The sequence below is a fragment of the Chroicocephalus ridibundus genome, chromosome 2, assembly GCF_963924245.1.
Source record: "Chroicocephalus ridibundus chromosome 2, bChrRid1.1, whole genome shotgun sequence".
NCBI lineage: Eukaryota > Metazoa > Chordata > Aves > Charadriiformes > Laridae > Chroicocephalus > Chroicocephalus ridibundus.
Window position 1 is genome coordinate 147,036,486 of NC_086285.1, and position 16,191 is coordinate 147,052,676.

A 16,191-nucleotide genomic window follows, 5' to 3' on the forward strand; every position below is an offset into this window, starting at 1 on the left:
ACCTCTTCCCACTGCTGGCCCTTGGCCAGCTGCTGCTGCTGGCCCTTTGGGGCTCACCCTGCACACCATGTGCATCCAGGCGCTAGCGGGCCATTGATCAGTTACTGGCACTTACAACTGAGTAGAGACTTCCAGGGCAGAATCAAGTGACAAGAGCAGAGGAAGCAGATTGTAAAAATCCGACCAGCCATTGTAACAGGCACTAGAGGACAGCTTGATTTTGCATATTAGCTTCTTTGTTTGTCCTTCTCTAACAGGTAATACCTCTATTGCATAGTAAATGAGCAACATTATTTGGTATTTTGTGTATGATTAAAAGCTAAAAAACCAAGCCTAAGTCCTCTTCTTATTTCTGGCACCCAGTGATCTTAAAAGTTTTCACCAAACTGTTGCTCTAATATTCTTGTAGTCACATATCAGGAAGTGGGAAAAGTAGAAAACACTTGAATCATAGAATCACACCCCTCCTGAGTTGGGAGGGACCCAGGAGGATCACTGAGCCCAACTTCTGACTCCACGCAGGGCAACCTAAAAGTTAAGCCATAGATCTATGAGCGTTGTCCAAATTCTTCTTGACTACCGACAGGCTTGGGGCCATGACCACTTCCCTGGGGACCTTGTTCCAGTAGAGATCTCTCAGAATACCACCCAAAAGCTGTGTAAAGAGACATTTTGTTGACAGCACTGTCATGGAGAACACAAACCTTTGCTGTGATTGTGCAATTGTGTTGCAAGGGCATAAGAGCATAACAACGGTTGTGTAGGAAAAGTAGGTCTGTGGGACTGAGCTGAGGCCCCAGGCTCTGAACATGAGCCAGCACAGTGGAGCTGCTCAAGTAGAAGACTTTGCTTCAAAGCTGGTGGAGGCACTACCATGGTAACACCTGCAGTCCTTGGATCTGGTCCAGAAGGTTTGGCTCCAGCACCCGTGGACCATTAACATTTACGTAGTGCAATATATTACTAATAAAAAGCAGTTCTGTGTGTGTCCTTTGTCCTGCTGGTGACAAGGAGATTCTTTCCACGGTTCCATCCACGCTGGCATCTTTTATAGGAAGAACGCTTTCCAGAGCATTAATTTCTCACAAAAAATGTTGTGGAAGGAGCCTGTGATCTTCTTTAGGATCCCCAAAAATGTAGCTGTAACAGAGCAAGATCTGCCTTCCTTCATCTGTCTGTTCATTAAGAGAGTATTTTGTATGCAGATCAGCTTTATGTGCCTCCAGCTTATCACAGTTACACATCTAAAGCATCACTGCCCTGAACACTATCCATAGGTTGTGGTCTTCTACCCGATCCCATGGGGCATACACAGCACTCACCTCATAGGTACAGCCAAACTGAGAAGGGATATTCATGGTACTTCTTTTTAATAAAATAAAATAAAATGATTGGCCCACTTCCCTCTGTCTGAAGAAATATTTTAAACAAGAAAATACCCTGATAAAAACATTCTGAAAAAGATCAGGGCAGCAAATGACCCAGTAGAGTACTTGGCTCTTTGGGCAATCATACTGCTGAGCAAAGAACCGTCTTCTCACTCTGTGCATCGTAAATCCTGTCCTCAGTTCTTAAAGTGTTCACAAATAATCTTTCAAAATAGAGTACAAAATGAGTTTCTGCATATCCATGTTACGGGCAAAACCACAGGCTTCCTCCAGCAGCAAGCCTCGCTTCTGAGGGGCAGCAGGTTCCTCCAGCATCACCATAAGTTACCGTAAGCTCCTACACTTCATGGCCCATGCCTGATGCTAAATAGGAAGTTTTATTGCTGAAAATAATTTTCTGAATATTATTGAAATTATTTTTTCATTCCATCTCAAAAATACTTAGATGACATGGTCCTAAACCACATACGACTAGTCCAAGCTGTATTTGCAAGTGCAGGACAATTTTTATATTTGTGTGCTTTTGGAAGTGAAAAGGATGCAGACCAGCACTTTTAAGTTCACAGCTGATCCTTTAAGGATGATGTAGTCCTTACAGAGCAACTCATCACAAGCTGCTACGCACTCTTCCTCTGAAATTCAGGTCCCTTTAACGTTCCTCACAGTGTCTTTCATGTTCAGTGATAGGGAAATCACGGGTAGGCAGGCATGGAAATGTCACTGATGCTGCTCGTCTCGCAGAAACCTTGTGATGCCTTTGACTAGGCTGTGTTATAACACAGACGGTGTCAGTCTTTCCTTTTATCTCTCCAACTAAGACACTAGCATGACAGAGCAAACACTTCCAGGGCATCGCGGGATGTGACATACGGAGCAGGAGGGATGTCGTGTCAGCTCTTGCAAGCCCCAAATGGCCAGGGAGCTGTGGGTTGGCCTCCTCTGGCCTCCTGCACTGAGCTGAAGCTTACCACAGCTGGCCATCTTAAACTGGGTTCAAAGAAAGGCCAAACCAAACCCCAAACCAAACAAACAAGCCCTATGTGCCCTTACAGGCTTATCAGCAGGGCCAAAGCTTTTCTTTAATTTCTTACTTGCTTGTTTGTGTGGAGAAATCTGCAGTCACTTAACAGGCTTGGCATTGTGTGTGACTCCCGGCATCAACAACTAGGTCAACTGTCGGGGTAAAGCACCGTACACGCGAGAGGCTCGCTCGGCTCAGCCGGTGCCTGCCGATTATATTTTGGGAATTAGCTGGGTAGAAGAGAATGTCCTCCCAGGCATGTGCTACCCTGAAACTTCAGTCCGTTTGCACGAGTCATATGAAACCTCTTCTTGGCCCCAGCTGAAAAGGGTGCAAAACCCACGGCAGCTACAGGACTGAAACCGTGGAAAGTGCAGGGGGTTTCTCTTCTCCTTCCCTCACTGCAGCACTTGGAACTGCACAGGAATCAGTCGCCTTTCCAGCACCCGACGCTTTACAGGGCTTGTGCTGTGTTCAGAGAGTATCAGCTTTCCAAAGCGATGCAGATAACTCTTGGGTAAGATAAAAGCGAGAGGATAAAGACCTAGGATATATTTTCTAGGACTATTTTTATTTGCCGTATGAACATAATTCCTATCACCGCCTTAGGCGAAGACAAATAAAATGGCAAAGATGACAGCTACCCTTACGTCTAGGCAGGCAGAACTCCCCACCCTGCCAAAGCGTGGGTTTGCCTGCTCCGTCTCTAGCGGAGCTGCCTCTGTTGTAGTGCCATCAGTGTGGAAACACTGCTGCGAGAACATATTTTTGGCCATCACTCAGAAACGGCTGCCAGCCCTCCACAGAGCCTGGGAGACCTTTTACGCTGTGAGCTTGCCTTTAAGGGAGAAGTCCGTGCAGAACAGATGATTTCTACATCACTCTTGTAGCTCAAATCTTCAGATAATCTGTAAATGAAAAAAACCAACCAACCAACAAATAAAACTGACAGCTCTGCAGAGTCCCACCTGAGATATACTATTGCTCTAAAAGCCAAGGCATTACACCCAGCTGCTTTCCAAACTCACCCATATGATCTAATTCTCCTTGGACCAGGACTCCAGAGAGTTTGTGGCTGCACAGCAAACGCAGAGATAACAATCAGAGGGACACTTCTGTCCTACCTTCTCCTTTTTTGATCACTTGAAGCCTAATCTTCCATATTACCCATAATTTGTAAAATTGCAGCCAAGCAATCTCTCTACAGCCCTCTCTGCCCCTCCTTTTGCGCTCTGCCCAGCATCCCCTGCACACCCGATGACAGCACTTAACCCTATTTCAGGAACTATGGAGTCAGAGGGGCTTAAGGGAGGCTTTGGGGGAGGTCATCAACAACCTCCTGGAGAGGCTGCCTACACAAGGATAGCAGTGGAGGTTGCCAGGGGACATGGCTGCCCTGCCCAGACGGTATTGCTGTGTGGTTGCACCTCGGCACGTCTGCTCCACTTGTTGAGGTACAGTGGGAAAAGATCTGAGCTATGGGGAGTAAGCTGGAATTTTGCAACATGCTGTCTGTCTGCCTGCAGTAGAAGTAAGCTGGAACACATTTTAAAAAGCCCTCCAAGTTTGGAGCAGGGGTGGCCAGATAAGAAGCTTGTGCAAAAAGGTATTGCACTTTGAATTCACACTCTCACTCACTTGTCAACAGTTTATTTCCAGGGTGGATAAGCCTGAAGATGGAAAAGTCTTCTCAAGCACAGAAACACGAGTAACAGAAATGCATCAGATAATGACAATATAGAAAAGGTGTAGTACGGATTTCCATTCTCTCTCATGATGAGAGGAGAAATGGACAGCTGAAGAAACTGAAATGTGACACATTCAGAAGTGATGTGAAGTTAAGCTGTGTTCTCATGATGGATAGTTCAACAGCGGGACTCCAGCTACTAGACATTATCGATAGCAAAAAATTCTGTAGGAATCAGTGAGGGCATGAATACTAACACCAGCGTTTGGAGTTGCAACAGTTTGAAATTTTGAAAGCAGTCAGGGTTTACCCCAATCCTCAGCTAATCAAGATTAGGACATTTCTTGCCCATTCCTCTGCTGACTACTAGCAAGGAAAGGATATAGGACTACGTGAGCCATGTGGCTAATCCAGCAAAACAGCTGGTGTGGCATACACAGGGATGTCACATGAAAAAGTGGAGCGACTTTGGAATAGTTATAGCCTTGGTGACAATGGCATTCCTTTTAAACAGTTTTTCACCCACTTGTGTATTTCACTTCTTGTACAAATTCATTAATAACTTGAAAGTGAAAAAAAAATGTCAAATCTAGTGAGCGAACTACCCAGTGGCTGGATGGGAGGTGGAGGCTCCCAGGAGTGTTTTTGTTCACTGCCCTTTAAAAACAGATAAAAGTCTGATTACAGGTATGTTATGGCCTTAGATATATGCTAATTCTCAATCATAATTAGCTCTGCACACTCCCTTTCCACAAACTGACACTTCTAAGAAATCTATTTAGATATATATGAACTCTCTGTAAAAACAGCCTACTTTGACTATTAAGAAGTCAAATTGAAAAAAATAATCACACAAGCAGAAATATCCAGCAGTCTGTGCACATCGCCAACTCGGCAAAGGACATATCAAGTATTACATCTCACTCCAATACTCCCATTTCTCTGCAAGCACCAGCTTTTATCAGATCACAAAGTCTGGATTAATCCATCGGGCCGGCAGCGTGACATTAAGACCAACGGGATGTGCGAGCTGCCGAGGCAAAAGGTCTCTCTGCAACGAAGCGAGCCAGCCGCAGTGTCGCAATGCTTGCTAAGGGATTGCGAGAGCCTGAGATATTACACGGGTTTTCTGCCTAATTGCCGCAGTGAAGGGATCTGCACGTTCATTACATGAAAAAAATCACAGTCTGTGTAGAGAAACTTGCAGGTGGGGATCGTTAGTGGTATCAGAAAGGAGCAAATATCTCTAAAATGCAATCGTAAGATTTTTTTTTTAAGTACTTATTTTGAGGTTTTTGGAGCTGACAAGGCTGCAGTTTGCGCATTACTATCAGTATTATGGTCCTGAGCAAAGACGCACAGAAACGCACCCTGCTCTTCTGCCCAACCAGCCCTTACTCCGCCGTGTGTTCTTCACACAGACACAAGATCCACTTCACCACAGAGATGTGAATAATTTACTTTTATCAGAAACAAGCTAACATGGCAAAGCAAACTGATACGCCGTGCGTACCCCAGGCACCAATCCTGTCTCCCTGGACACCTCCTGATGCTGATGCGGCTCTGAGCAGGGCACTGCATCAGCCCAGGGAGGTACAGATACACCTACGTGTGTGACCAGCGGTGGCTGGCTATGGAGGAAAGGGAAGGCAGGAGAGCAGAGCCAGCCAGCAGAGCCACTTGACAGTTTTCCTCAGCCCCTTCTCTGCTGTGAACCCCAAATTTCTGCTCTCATTCCTGCAGCACTGCCTTGCTGCAAAACATACGCATCTCCTCAGCCCCATTGCTGAGGGCCAGATTTCCATGACTGTTAAGCATTCATATTCCCAAATGAAATTAATGGGAGCCGTGGATGCGCCAGACTTCAGGAAGCGCAACGTTAATCCCTCCGTGCCCTAGGGCATGCCTATAAGGGAAAAACTGCCCTACTTTAATTAGATCAATTTTAAAATGTGATATTTTAATATTGAGACTTTTGCAACTTAAGTAGTTCAGACAAGGCCCCATGTTCCCTATCCCTACCGTGTCTATAAAAAGGACTGTTTCTGTTGAACAGGCTTAATTGTGTGTAAAGCCCCTGGATGAAAGGGGCTGAGCCCCAAGCGTTCCTGCTGCGTTTGCTATGATGGCACTTCCCAACCGATCCACGGTGTTTGCAAAGAGCCAAAAGGCCACAGGGCTTCAGTTCCCTCCCTCAGGGGAGACCTCCAGCCTCTCACTTCTGTTTCATCTCACCCCGCTGGCTTTGAGCAGGGAGTCAGACTGGGGACCCGCAGAGGTCCCTTCCAACCTACATTATTCAACGTTTCTCTCTGAATACCTGAGAGAGCTTCAGCTTTCGTTTCTCCAAAAGCCATAGAAACAAGGAGTGAAGGCAGGTCCATGCTGAGCATGTTGCTTTGTGAAGTTACGCAGGTCTCACGGGGAGGCTGCCCTATTTCTGCCTGGTCTGCACTGCACAACTGCTGCATCTCCTCCAGGTGTGCAGCATAGGCACATCCAGGCTTTCCCAACGGGCTCTCTCCTCATGGCCATAGCATACGGTAGCTCCGACCAAGCTGTACTATAAATATAATTCCATATGTGTAACTCCTCCAAACCTAGTGATGCAACTAGAGGACCAGGTCAGGATAAGCTGAATATACAAGAGATTAAACCCAGGCTCAACTTTTCCTCCTGGTACCCTGGAAACCTGTGAGCCTCTGGGCCAAAAGCTCCCAGGAGATGTTGTTATTTAAGAGATGGGGTGGAAGAAACTCAAGGCCCATCCCCAAATCAGGGCTACCACAGCACAGCAACCAGAGTGGTCCCTCACTCATAGGTCACCATTGCCTTGGAGGGCTCATGGAGGAGAGGAGCAGGTCGATGTACAACATGAGAGGAAGAGCTTTGACTCTGCAAACAGGAAAAATATACTGAGAAGAAGAAAAGCAGATGGAAGGGAAGAAGTCAAGAGCAATTAACTTGCTCAGAGATTAAATAAAACACACAAAACACCATTAAAGACAGGAAAAAATAGTTACTTTCCTAATAATAGTTTTGTAAGCAGTTGCTGCAGCTAGTATAGGGACCTTGTTCAATTGCAGAGGAAGTGATCCACCAAGCACTTTTGTGAGCAATACATGCTCTGCATTGTCAGAAGCACTGTCTGCCAACTAAATGGGAAGAACCAAAGCTTTCCATGGAGTTACTGAACAGCTAGATGACCTTCCCCTCCACCATAGCCAGAGGTCATTTTTTTCTCATTGGCAACTTCCCGAGCACATTTTTACCTGTAACACAGCTAGAAAGACAGCACTTAGACAGTTGGTTTCAAATATCATAAAAATCACAGAATCACAGAATAATAGAATCATAGAATGGTTTGGGTGGAAAGTCCATCTAGTCCAACCTCCACTGTAATGAACAGGGACATCTTCAACTAGATCAGGTTGCTCAGAGCCTCTTCCAACCTGACCTTGAATGTCTCCAGGGATGGGGCATCTACCACCCCTCTGGGCAACCTGTTCTCATGTTTCACCACCCTCAGCGTAAAAAAATTCTTCCTTATGTCTAGTCTAAATTGACCCTCTTTTAGTTTAAAGCCATTGCCCCTTGTCCTATCGCAACAGGCCCTGCTAAAAAGTTTGTCCCCATTTTTCTTATAAGCCCCCTTAAGTACTGAAAGGTTGCAATAAGGCTTCCCCTTCTCTTCTCCAGGTGGAACAACCCCAACTCTCTCAGCTTGTCCTCATAGCAGAGGTGCTCCAGCTCTTTGATCATCTTCATGGCCCTCCTCTGGACCTGCTCCAACAGGTCCATGTCTTTCCTGTGCTGAGGGCTCCAGAGCCAGATGCAGTACTCCAGGTGGGGTCTCACCAGAGCAGAGCAGAGGGGGAGAATCACCTCCCTCGACCTGCTGGACACACTTTTGATGTAGCCCAGCATACGGTTGGCCTTCTGGGCTGCAAACACCCATTGCTGGCTCATGTTCAGCTTTTCATCCACCAGTACTCCAAATATAATGATTCCAAGCTGAACTGTACCATTTCTGTCCTTTTCTAAGCTCTCCTTTACTGGGAAGTGCATCCTTGCAGCCAGTGCTTTCATGGTAAGAACCAGCAGCCCTACTAGTAGAGTTGCATTTCAAATTAAATCTAAATTTCTGCAGTTGATGAGAAAAGACATCCTGAAAAAGGCAGCCATTTCCGCAGCAGGCCCATTCTCACCCTCGACTAGGGTGAAGACCTGGGTTCAATCTTTGCTCTAACACTGCTTTACCAGGAGCAAGTCAGGTCCCTTCCCAATCCTTCGTTCTCCTCATCCATAAAAGAAAGATATACGAGTGACACGTATCACTTTGAGATTTACAAATGAAAGTGGTATTAAAGAGATATTGTTGCTGTTCTTATTTATTATTATTGACACTTTTACATCTCATTTCTCACCTGCAATGTGTTAGGTATTACCTCACATGAAATTCATAACTGCATCTACCAAATTTGATTGTTTGCCATCCAAGTTGTGCTTTAGGCAAGAAAAGGTGCCTCGTTATCTTACAGCTGCTTTGAATTCATGTAACAGGTGCCAACAGTTCTTCTAGCTATCTATCTTGTTCTCAATGCATGCCTTATCTTAGGAAGGTCATGTTTCACGTTGTATTTTCCAAATCCAGGGAATTCAGTGCGAGTGCATGTCTATATTCATTGTTTAATTTAAATAGTTGATCCAGTTACTAATTCACCCAAGCAGAATAAATGTGATTCAAAGGAATTTGACATGGAAGAATCTAGTACATTATTTAACCCAAGTCCAGAGAGCTCAGTAAAAAGAGAGACCTTGAATATTTTCAGCTGCAGAATAAACAGAGGGCAGAGAATAAAATGTACTCCTTGCCTGAACTCTGGAAAAAACTTTTAGAACAGAGTCAAAGACAAAATATCCAAAATGCCACTGCTGGGTGATCACTCATCCTCTTAAACACAGAGCAAGTGCTACTATAAATTTGTGTGCCTCCTGTGAGGTCATTTCATTCTGGTGAAGGAATGAGTATCTCTCCAACGAGGAATATTTTACTGGGAGAAAACGTCCTGTATGGACTCCCAAACTCTATGAACACGCACTAACTCACCTTTAAAGTAATCTTTTTTACCTCACTTTGGCTAATACACATTGCTAAACCACTAGCCTGGCTGTGTTTCAGGCCATTTCATAGGCAAAATCAACATCGTGCTACACAGCAGTAAAAAACCAGGCCTGAGATGACATGGCTCGCGACGGTGAGCAGGCCGGAAGGCATGTTTGCTTGTTTATCTGGGCCTTGCTGTTAAAATTCACCTCTTGCACGTAACACAGATTGCAATTTTAATTGCAATGCTTCAATTGTATCCCCAGGGTGTAATCCTATTCCATACATTCAACAGAAGCTTTGCAGCTGAATTAGTCTGACAGGATTTAACTTTATATTTCTTCAAACACAGCAAAGCTAACAACAGCCTTCTCCCAGACTCAACCACCATTTTCAAAACCGAGGTTTTGTTTCCACGTCTAAGACTTAACTACTGCGCATTTCAGAGTACACTCATCACCATAACCTTACCCCTGAATTAGAGGAAAATCAACAGCCATGCAAAAACTCCCAGAAATTGAATTGATGAAGACCATAACACTACTGAAAAGACATTACGCCAAGCAGCATTTTCATTTGAACATCAGATTAAAATCAACTTTTTTTTTTCTGCGCTTTCATTAATGGGCAACGTAACAACGCTGCATTCACCTGCAGCTTCTATAAGATTGGAAAAATGGAGCCTTGTGATTCTGGTTTTGTGAATAAACCCCCTGAACTCTCCTTCCCGGTGACAGTCAAGCCAGAGAAAAACATCCCGTGAGAAAGCAAATGTGTAATGGAGGACTTAGCTAGATCTTTGGAGACCATAACATTTCTACAAAACTCTTCAAATTTCTTATGTTTTCTGCTTTTACCAGGGCTGGAAAGATCAGTTCCAAGCTCAAGAAACACTAGAGAACACCAGTTTTCATGAATTTTTCACTGAAGATACTACTCGCACCATCTCTCTGCCAAGACCAGCCTTTCCTGAGGCTTTTCCTGCAGGCTGCTTCTGTTACTGAACAGGACGAAGAAATCTCGAATAATAGAAAGGTGAGCAAAAGAAGCCACAGGTCATCAAGCCTGATGAAGATGCAGCTGTGCTTTGGCCAGAGGCTTGGCTGGTTTTAACTGACTGCTCATTCTCGCTGTATTGTCCATATCGAGCATTTCCAATATACTGCCTGAATTTTAGCACTTCTTGAGTTCACCTGCCCATTGGTAAAAAAAACTACTCTGAGAAGAGGGGGAAGACTTTCCACTACCATTTGGGGAATATACTTAAATATCTAAATTCACCAGCAGGTAAATCACTGCCCTTTTGGCAAATTAAAAATAAACAGGCAGTGATATGTTAAGCATCACATAGCCAATGCGGTCGCCCTGGAGGTATGCTGGGCAAAATGAGACTTCAGCTCCTGGGAACCTCGAGTGAAACATTAGCTTTGCTGCACGTCTGTGAGGAGCCAGCCATACTATCGTTTATAGACTGTGAGAAACGAGGGCAGAACTAGGAATCACAAGATGAGCTGTACTAACATTGCCCTCTATCAGAAATTTTAAGTAAAAGTAAAATTTACACAATTTATGAGATTTGTATTTGGCAGATATTTTTGTCGTAGTTAGCATAAGAAATGTATAGCCGCATATAAACCACAAACACATACATAATTTTATTTACGTGAGGACATGATTCAGTGGGAGTCGCTGCGTGAATCAGCTGCACAGCTCAGTGCTCTTCTACCTTCTGAGCCTCCCGCTCTCCCACCAGCTCTCTCCTTCCAAGCGCTGGCACATTTACAGCCACTGAGTAGATCAGGTTAAAGAACTGATTCAAGTGAAAAATAACAGGAGGTGGAAAAAAGGTTGTTTTTCAGCCACGTGAGTTGGCTGCGTGGCCCCAGACTGCTTGTGGTGGTGCAGCACTGAGCAGAAGGGGAGGTAACGCGGGGTAGGACCAGCAGGCAAGGACACAGAAGGGAGACGGTGACTTTCTAAGCTGGCTCTGGTGTCAAACAGTTTCTTATCAAGCTACGCCCTAAAACCTTTTCTAATATAATGCTGTGGTGGGAAAACATTTGGCCACAATTGTAACCAAAGGACTTGAATGAGAGGAAACCAAGAAGTTAATATAATACAGTAAGTTATTCAAATTGTTTTTTTAAAAATAATTTTAAAAGGAAAAATCTCTAGAAAGGTGATATAGGAGTGAGACAGAGCTTTTTTTTTTTCCTGTCAAAACCGCTGTGGTAATATCCCGTATTATCTCTATTCTAGCCAGCAACTTCTGTGTTCAAAGGTGCCTCCTACAAAGGCACAAGGGATGTCCTGCTTAGTTAAATGAGTGTTTGCAGAGCTGGGTGACAAGTTATAACAGTTAGTACTTTGTTGTCACTCGTATCTTCACAATCTTTCATAAAGTGTAAGCTGGCAATCCATTATTGCTATTACTGCTGTGATTATATATTGCTTCCATTTTTCAGAATATACAGACATGTAATTCATTTAAATACTATTCTATGATACTGAAATTACCTAAAGGGAAATTTAATTCAGTGAAGATTCACAGTGGAGCTTGGGCATTTAACTCCAGTGCAGTGACATCCAGCATCACTGGTGTCTGCAGAGTTTATTCCTGGCTGCTCCCATGGCTCCCAAAGCATCCAACCGTTCTGCTGACAGACGCCTCTGGGGTCCCCCGGCAAGTTCTGCTGGTGCAGCCAGGCCGGCCGAGCTCTGCCGTGGATGCAGGTGTGCTGGCCAAAGAGGACATTGCCTGACTTGGCATTATGTGAGAGCGGGACTAACACGAAGCCTGATGCGGCAGCTGAATGGATGGAAGTGCTGAATGTGTCCCCAGGCACTGCTGACAGTACAGCGTGACAGCTTTCCCGGCCCCTCCTGATCAGTCCAAGCCTGGAGCTAGAGCCCCACAAGAAGTCCCCATCAGCTTCTCTCTACAACAGAGCTCTAAACCAGAGGCTCAGATTAACGACAGCACTGAGCTTCCCAGTGCCCCCTTCCATAAATCAGGTGCTTTCCGAAATATCTCAGCTCCGAGTCCAGCATCAGTAGGGTCCTCAAGGACTCTCTGCCCTGCGCTGAGTCAGTGAGGCAGTGGTCATGGCTGTCCAGGCGGAGCACATACTCAGGATCAAAAATGCTCTTCATAACTTCTCTCTGATAGATTTGGAACAAGGCTTTGGACGCGGATTTCAAGTCCCTCTGAGCACCTCCTGCCCCAAAGCTTTTCAGGCATGCTGGTTTAAGTCCTTCTGCACCTGTCCTGATGCTGCCCACATTATATAGAATAATTAAATGCTCATATGCATAAATACATATAAACTTCAATGGGGGTAATTCAGAAATTTTTAAATTATTGGAAAATTCAAATTTATTATTTTCCTCAAGTCCTTGTTCTGAAGCCGAAAGCCAGGAAGGCAGTTTTATAACAGAGAAGCAGCCAGGGAATAGACATTCTATTTCCTTCACAAAGCTCGGCTGAAGAAAATATACCATTTCTGCTCCAGTTTGCAAACATCTTTTTTCAAAGACTTAAATTTCAATCTTAAGGTTGTGTCTCCCAGGCAACATCAAGAAAGATTAAAACACAATGTGCTTTGGTAGGTATCTTTTATTAAAATGCTTTCAAAAAGCCACCTCCAGGAAAAATAAAAGTAAATAACAAAGTAATACAAATTTATTTTCTCTCCACTTCCTTTGAATAACTTTTGGAAAACAGTAATATTTTTTCTCTCATTCTCCTATCAGTCAAACTGATGGAGGCTGGAGAACAGGGTCTGATACTGCAGTTTTCCCATGTCACACAGAACATCACGATCTTACCCCATTGTATTTCTTATTTTTCAGATATTTGAATCCTGTGAAACTTGGCACTGGGATATATGTATAGCAACATTAGTCTTTTCTATCTTTTGATCAACAGATATTCTCAAGCTTTAGAAAATATAGCTTTCCATTTTTAGGTCTTTTACCCCAGAAAATTGTACAGAGTCTTTCATTTTAACACCTTTATCACCAGAATAAAAAAATCCCACCAACACATTCATAAAACTGTGATCATGTTAAAAAATATTTCCATTGTCTTCAGGAATTAATTTTGTCAGCTTTTGTTTGTATAAGCCTCAGAGAATGCCAGAAAGCAAAGGAAATCTATATCATCCCTGCCAATCTCCGTTGTATGTCATCTACATACCAAAGAAGAACACGCAGCTCTGCAGAGATCATTGCAGAAAATTTGGCTACAAATTAAAACAAATAAATAGAAACAGAATGGGTAAATAATCAGAACTCGAATAAAATCTGTATTGCCCTCAGAAACGCTCAGAGATGTCAAGAGTCACTGCACTAGAACGAAACGCTAAAATCTTTTCACCACATTCATTTTGGAAACATTTGTCGCCGTGAGGGAATGTGGAATGGAAACCTCGACTCACTAAGCAAATAAGAGGGCTTCCACAGGACTGAGTCCTTGGATGGCTTCTGACAGCAGCCTGCAATGGGCTTTTTGGCAGAGGCTCCCGCGCAGCAGGCGCGGATTCCCCAGATTCCCCAGCTGGGAACTCCTCATCGCTGCCTGGTGCGGTACACATGCTCTGGGTCGTGTAAGCCCTGTGGGACTCTCCTAGCCCTGGGTAGTGTTACTTTCACCACCAGGATTTTCAAACGGCAGCAGCTACTTCCACAACCCATCTCAAGTGTTCTTATTTCCACTCTCTGAATCTAAAAAAGCAACCATTTCACGCAGCTGGTAAAAGATCACGCCTAAGGGCAACCCTGCCCCCCTGCTGCCTCTTGCCTAACTCATAGGTAAGCTTTCTCAATCCTAAGCAGTTTTACCTGCAAATACCTCTGTGCACCCTGCTGAACACTCAAGTCAGTCAGTGTTTAGCCTGTGCATAAGAGTTATCCTGAACAAAAATGAGTCATTCAGATATTCAAAGCTGAATACACCCCTATGTGAACGTCTTTTTTTGACATAAACTTGGGCTGTAGAATGAGATTTGTACGGAATGATTTGAAGAGATAATTATTTAAACAAAAAATACAACAGGAAACAACGGAGATCAAAAAGACCCACTGCAGTTCCCCCCTCCCCAAATGAAATGTCAACAAATACATTTCTCAAGACATAAAAAAAAAAGTGCACACTATTTCTTTCAGGCTCCTGAGTCTTCATAAAAGTATCCCTGTCAGGCCAGACGGCGCAATGTTACAGGCAAGTATGTTTATAAAAATATTAGTGAACATATCTGTTTAATCTACCATATACCCACACATATCGTAGCAGCTCTGGTTTTAAATGTTAATTCTTTACAGCATTCTCCATGATACCGTTTATAATTACTGCACACCTGGCTTGGGTTTCTCACCAACAGCTTGCTTAAAGACCGCGTTGCAGCTCACTGTTACTGGGTGTTTATTCTGGGGGCACTAATATCCCTACTATTACATTTGTGTTAATTCTTTTTTGCCTTTTTTTTTTGTTTGTTTTCTAGTGAAGACTTGTAGGTTGCCTACAGGCCTGCTTTGTACCTCATTGATCTTAATTAACCAAATGGCAAATATTGTTATAAACCAACCACATTAGGCAGTTGACTTCAAGCGGCAGATCATAAGTCCTTGTTCTCAGGATCCCCTCCTGCGGTTTTACAAGCACGTTGTCATCATGCAGGTTAGAAATGCTCGCTATTCTTCTGTTAAGTATTGATTTTATAGTATCATTTACTAACTACTCTGTTTGTTCATAGAGGTTAATGCCAAGTTTCCATCTGATAGCTTGGAGCTATGGATCACTCAAAAAAATCTTATCTTGTTCCAAAAATAACAGAGATAATGACTTGCATTTGCTAGTTAGTGTTGGCATATGGCATATATTGCCACATTTTGAGGAAATGGCTTGCAATAGTAATGAGAAAATCTGTCTATTGTAAAGTTTTGCAAGAATATCCACTGAAAACTGAATGAATTATAGTAATTCAGCCATTAAGAAATGATTCTTGCTGGAGTTTGTAATGTGGGTATTTAAAAATAAGCTTGCCCATTTTTGATGTGGGTAAGTTTCTGGTTTTATGAATTATTTTACAGTATGCTTTTTTACAGTGATACGAGAAATGTCTCTTACTAAATCATACCAGTAGGAGCATGTCTAGAGCATTATAAATGTCTGTGGGCAGTTCAGTAATGGGAGGATTTTTAGAAGCCTCTGGTGGTTGAACAAAATAAATGGATGAAAGAAGTCTGATTTGCCACATTAGGGGTTGTTTAATAACATTCACACTGTGAACTTGACTAAGTAGCGTTTGGAGCTGCTAGATCTGTAAATACTTAAGGGGGAGAAGACCACTGGACTAGAGGTGTGGAGTTGCTCCCAGACAAATGCAGCCACGTCCTTTGCTGGGCTGGGACTATGTGAAGTCACCTTTTTGGTATCTGCGATTGCATTTGTGCCTCCTCTGCACTGTAGTTCCCCACTAGCCACTCACCGCTATCGATGACCCTAAGTCATGCCCACTTGAAAAAAAGAAGAAAAATAGGAACAAATCATTTGGTTCACCAAAACCAGCAAAACAAAGTAGTTTGCTTTCTGTATATGGTTCCTGCTTTCTCCAGATAATACTGTGAATTAAGATGATAAGCAGATTTCCACAATAAAACTAAGTAACTTCTCTAGTAATGCAGCAATTTACAACCTGCTATTTTTCACTTAGCAACTACTGTACGAGATAAGCAAAATGGGGTCTGAAGCCAAAACAGAACTGCAACAGTTTCTTTCTAATTCTTTCCCACTCTTCACCTGCATGCATATTGTCTTCTTTCCCAAGTCCTTCACCACAGATAAATAGCATTTAAGTACACATATACTGATAGTTTTGATCACCGAACTGCCACTGCATTTTCCAAGAGCCAATCTGAGGAAAATTAGCCGACTGCAGCAAGAAAGAACACACGTGTTGTCAAACCTGACTATCCTTCTCTGCCTTAA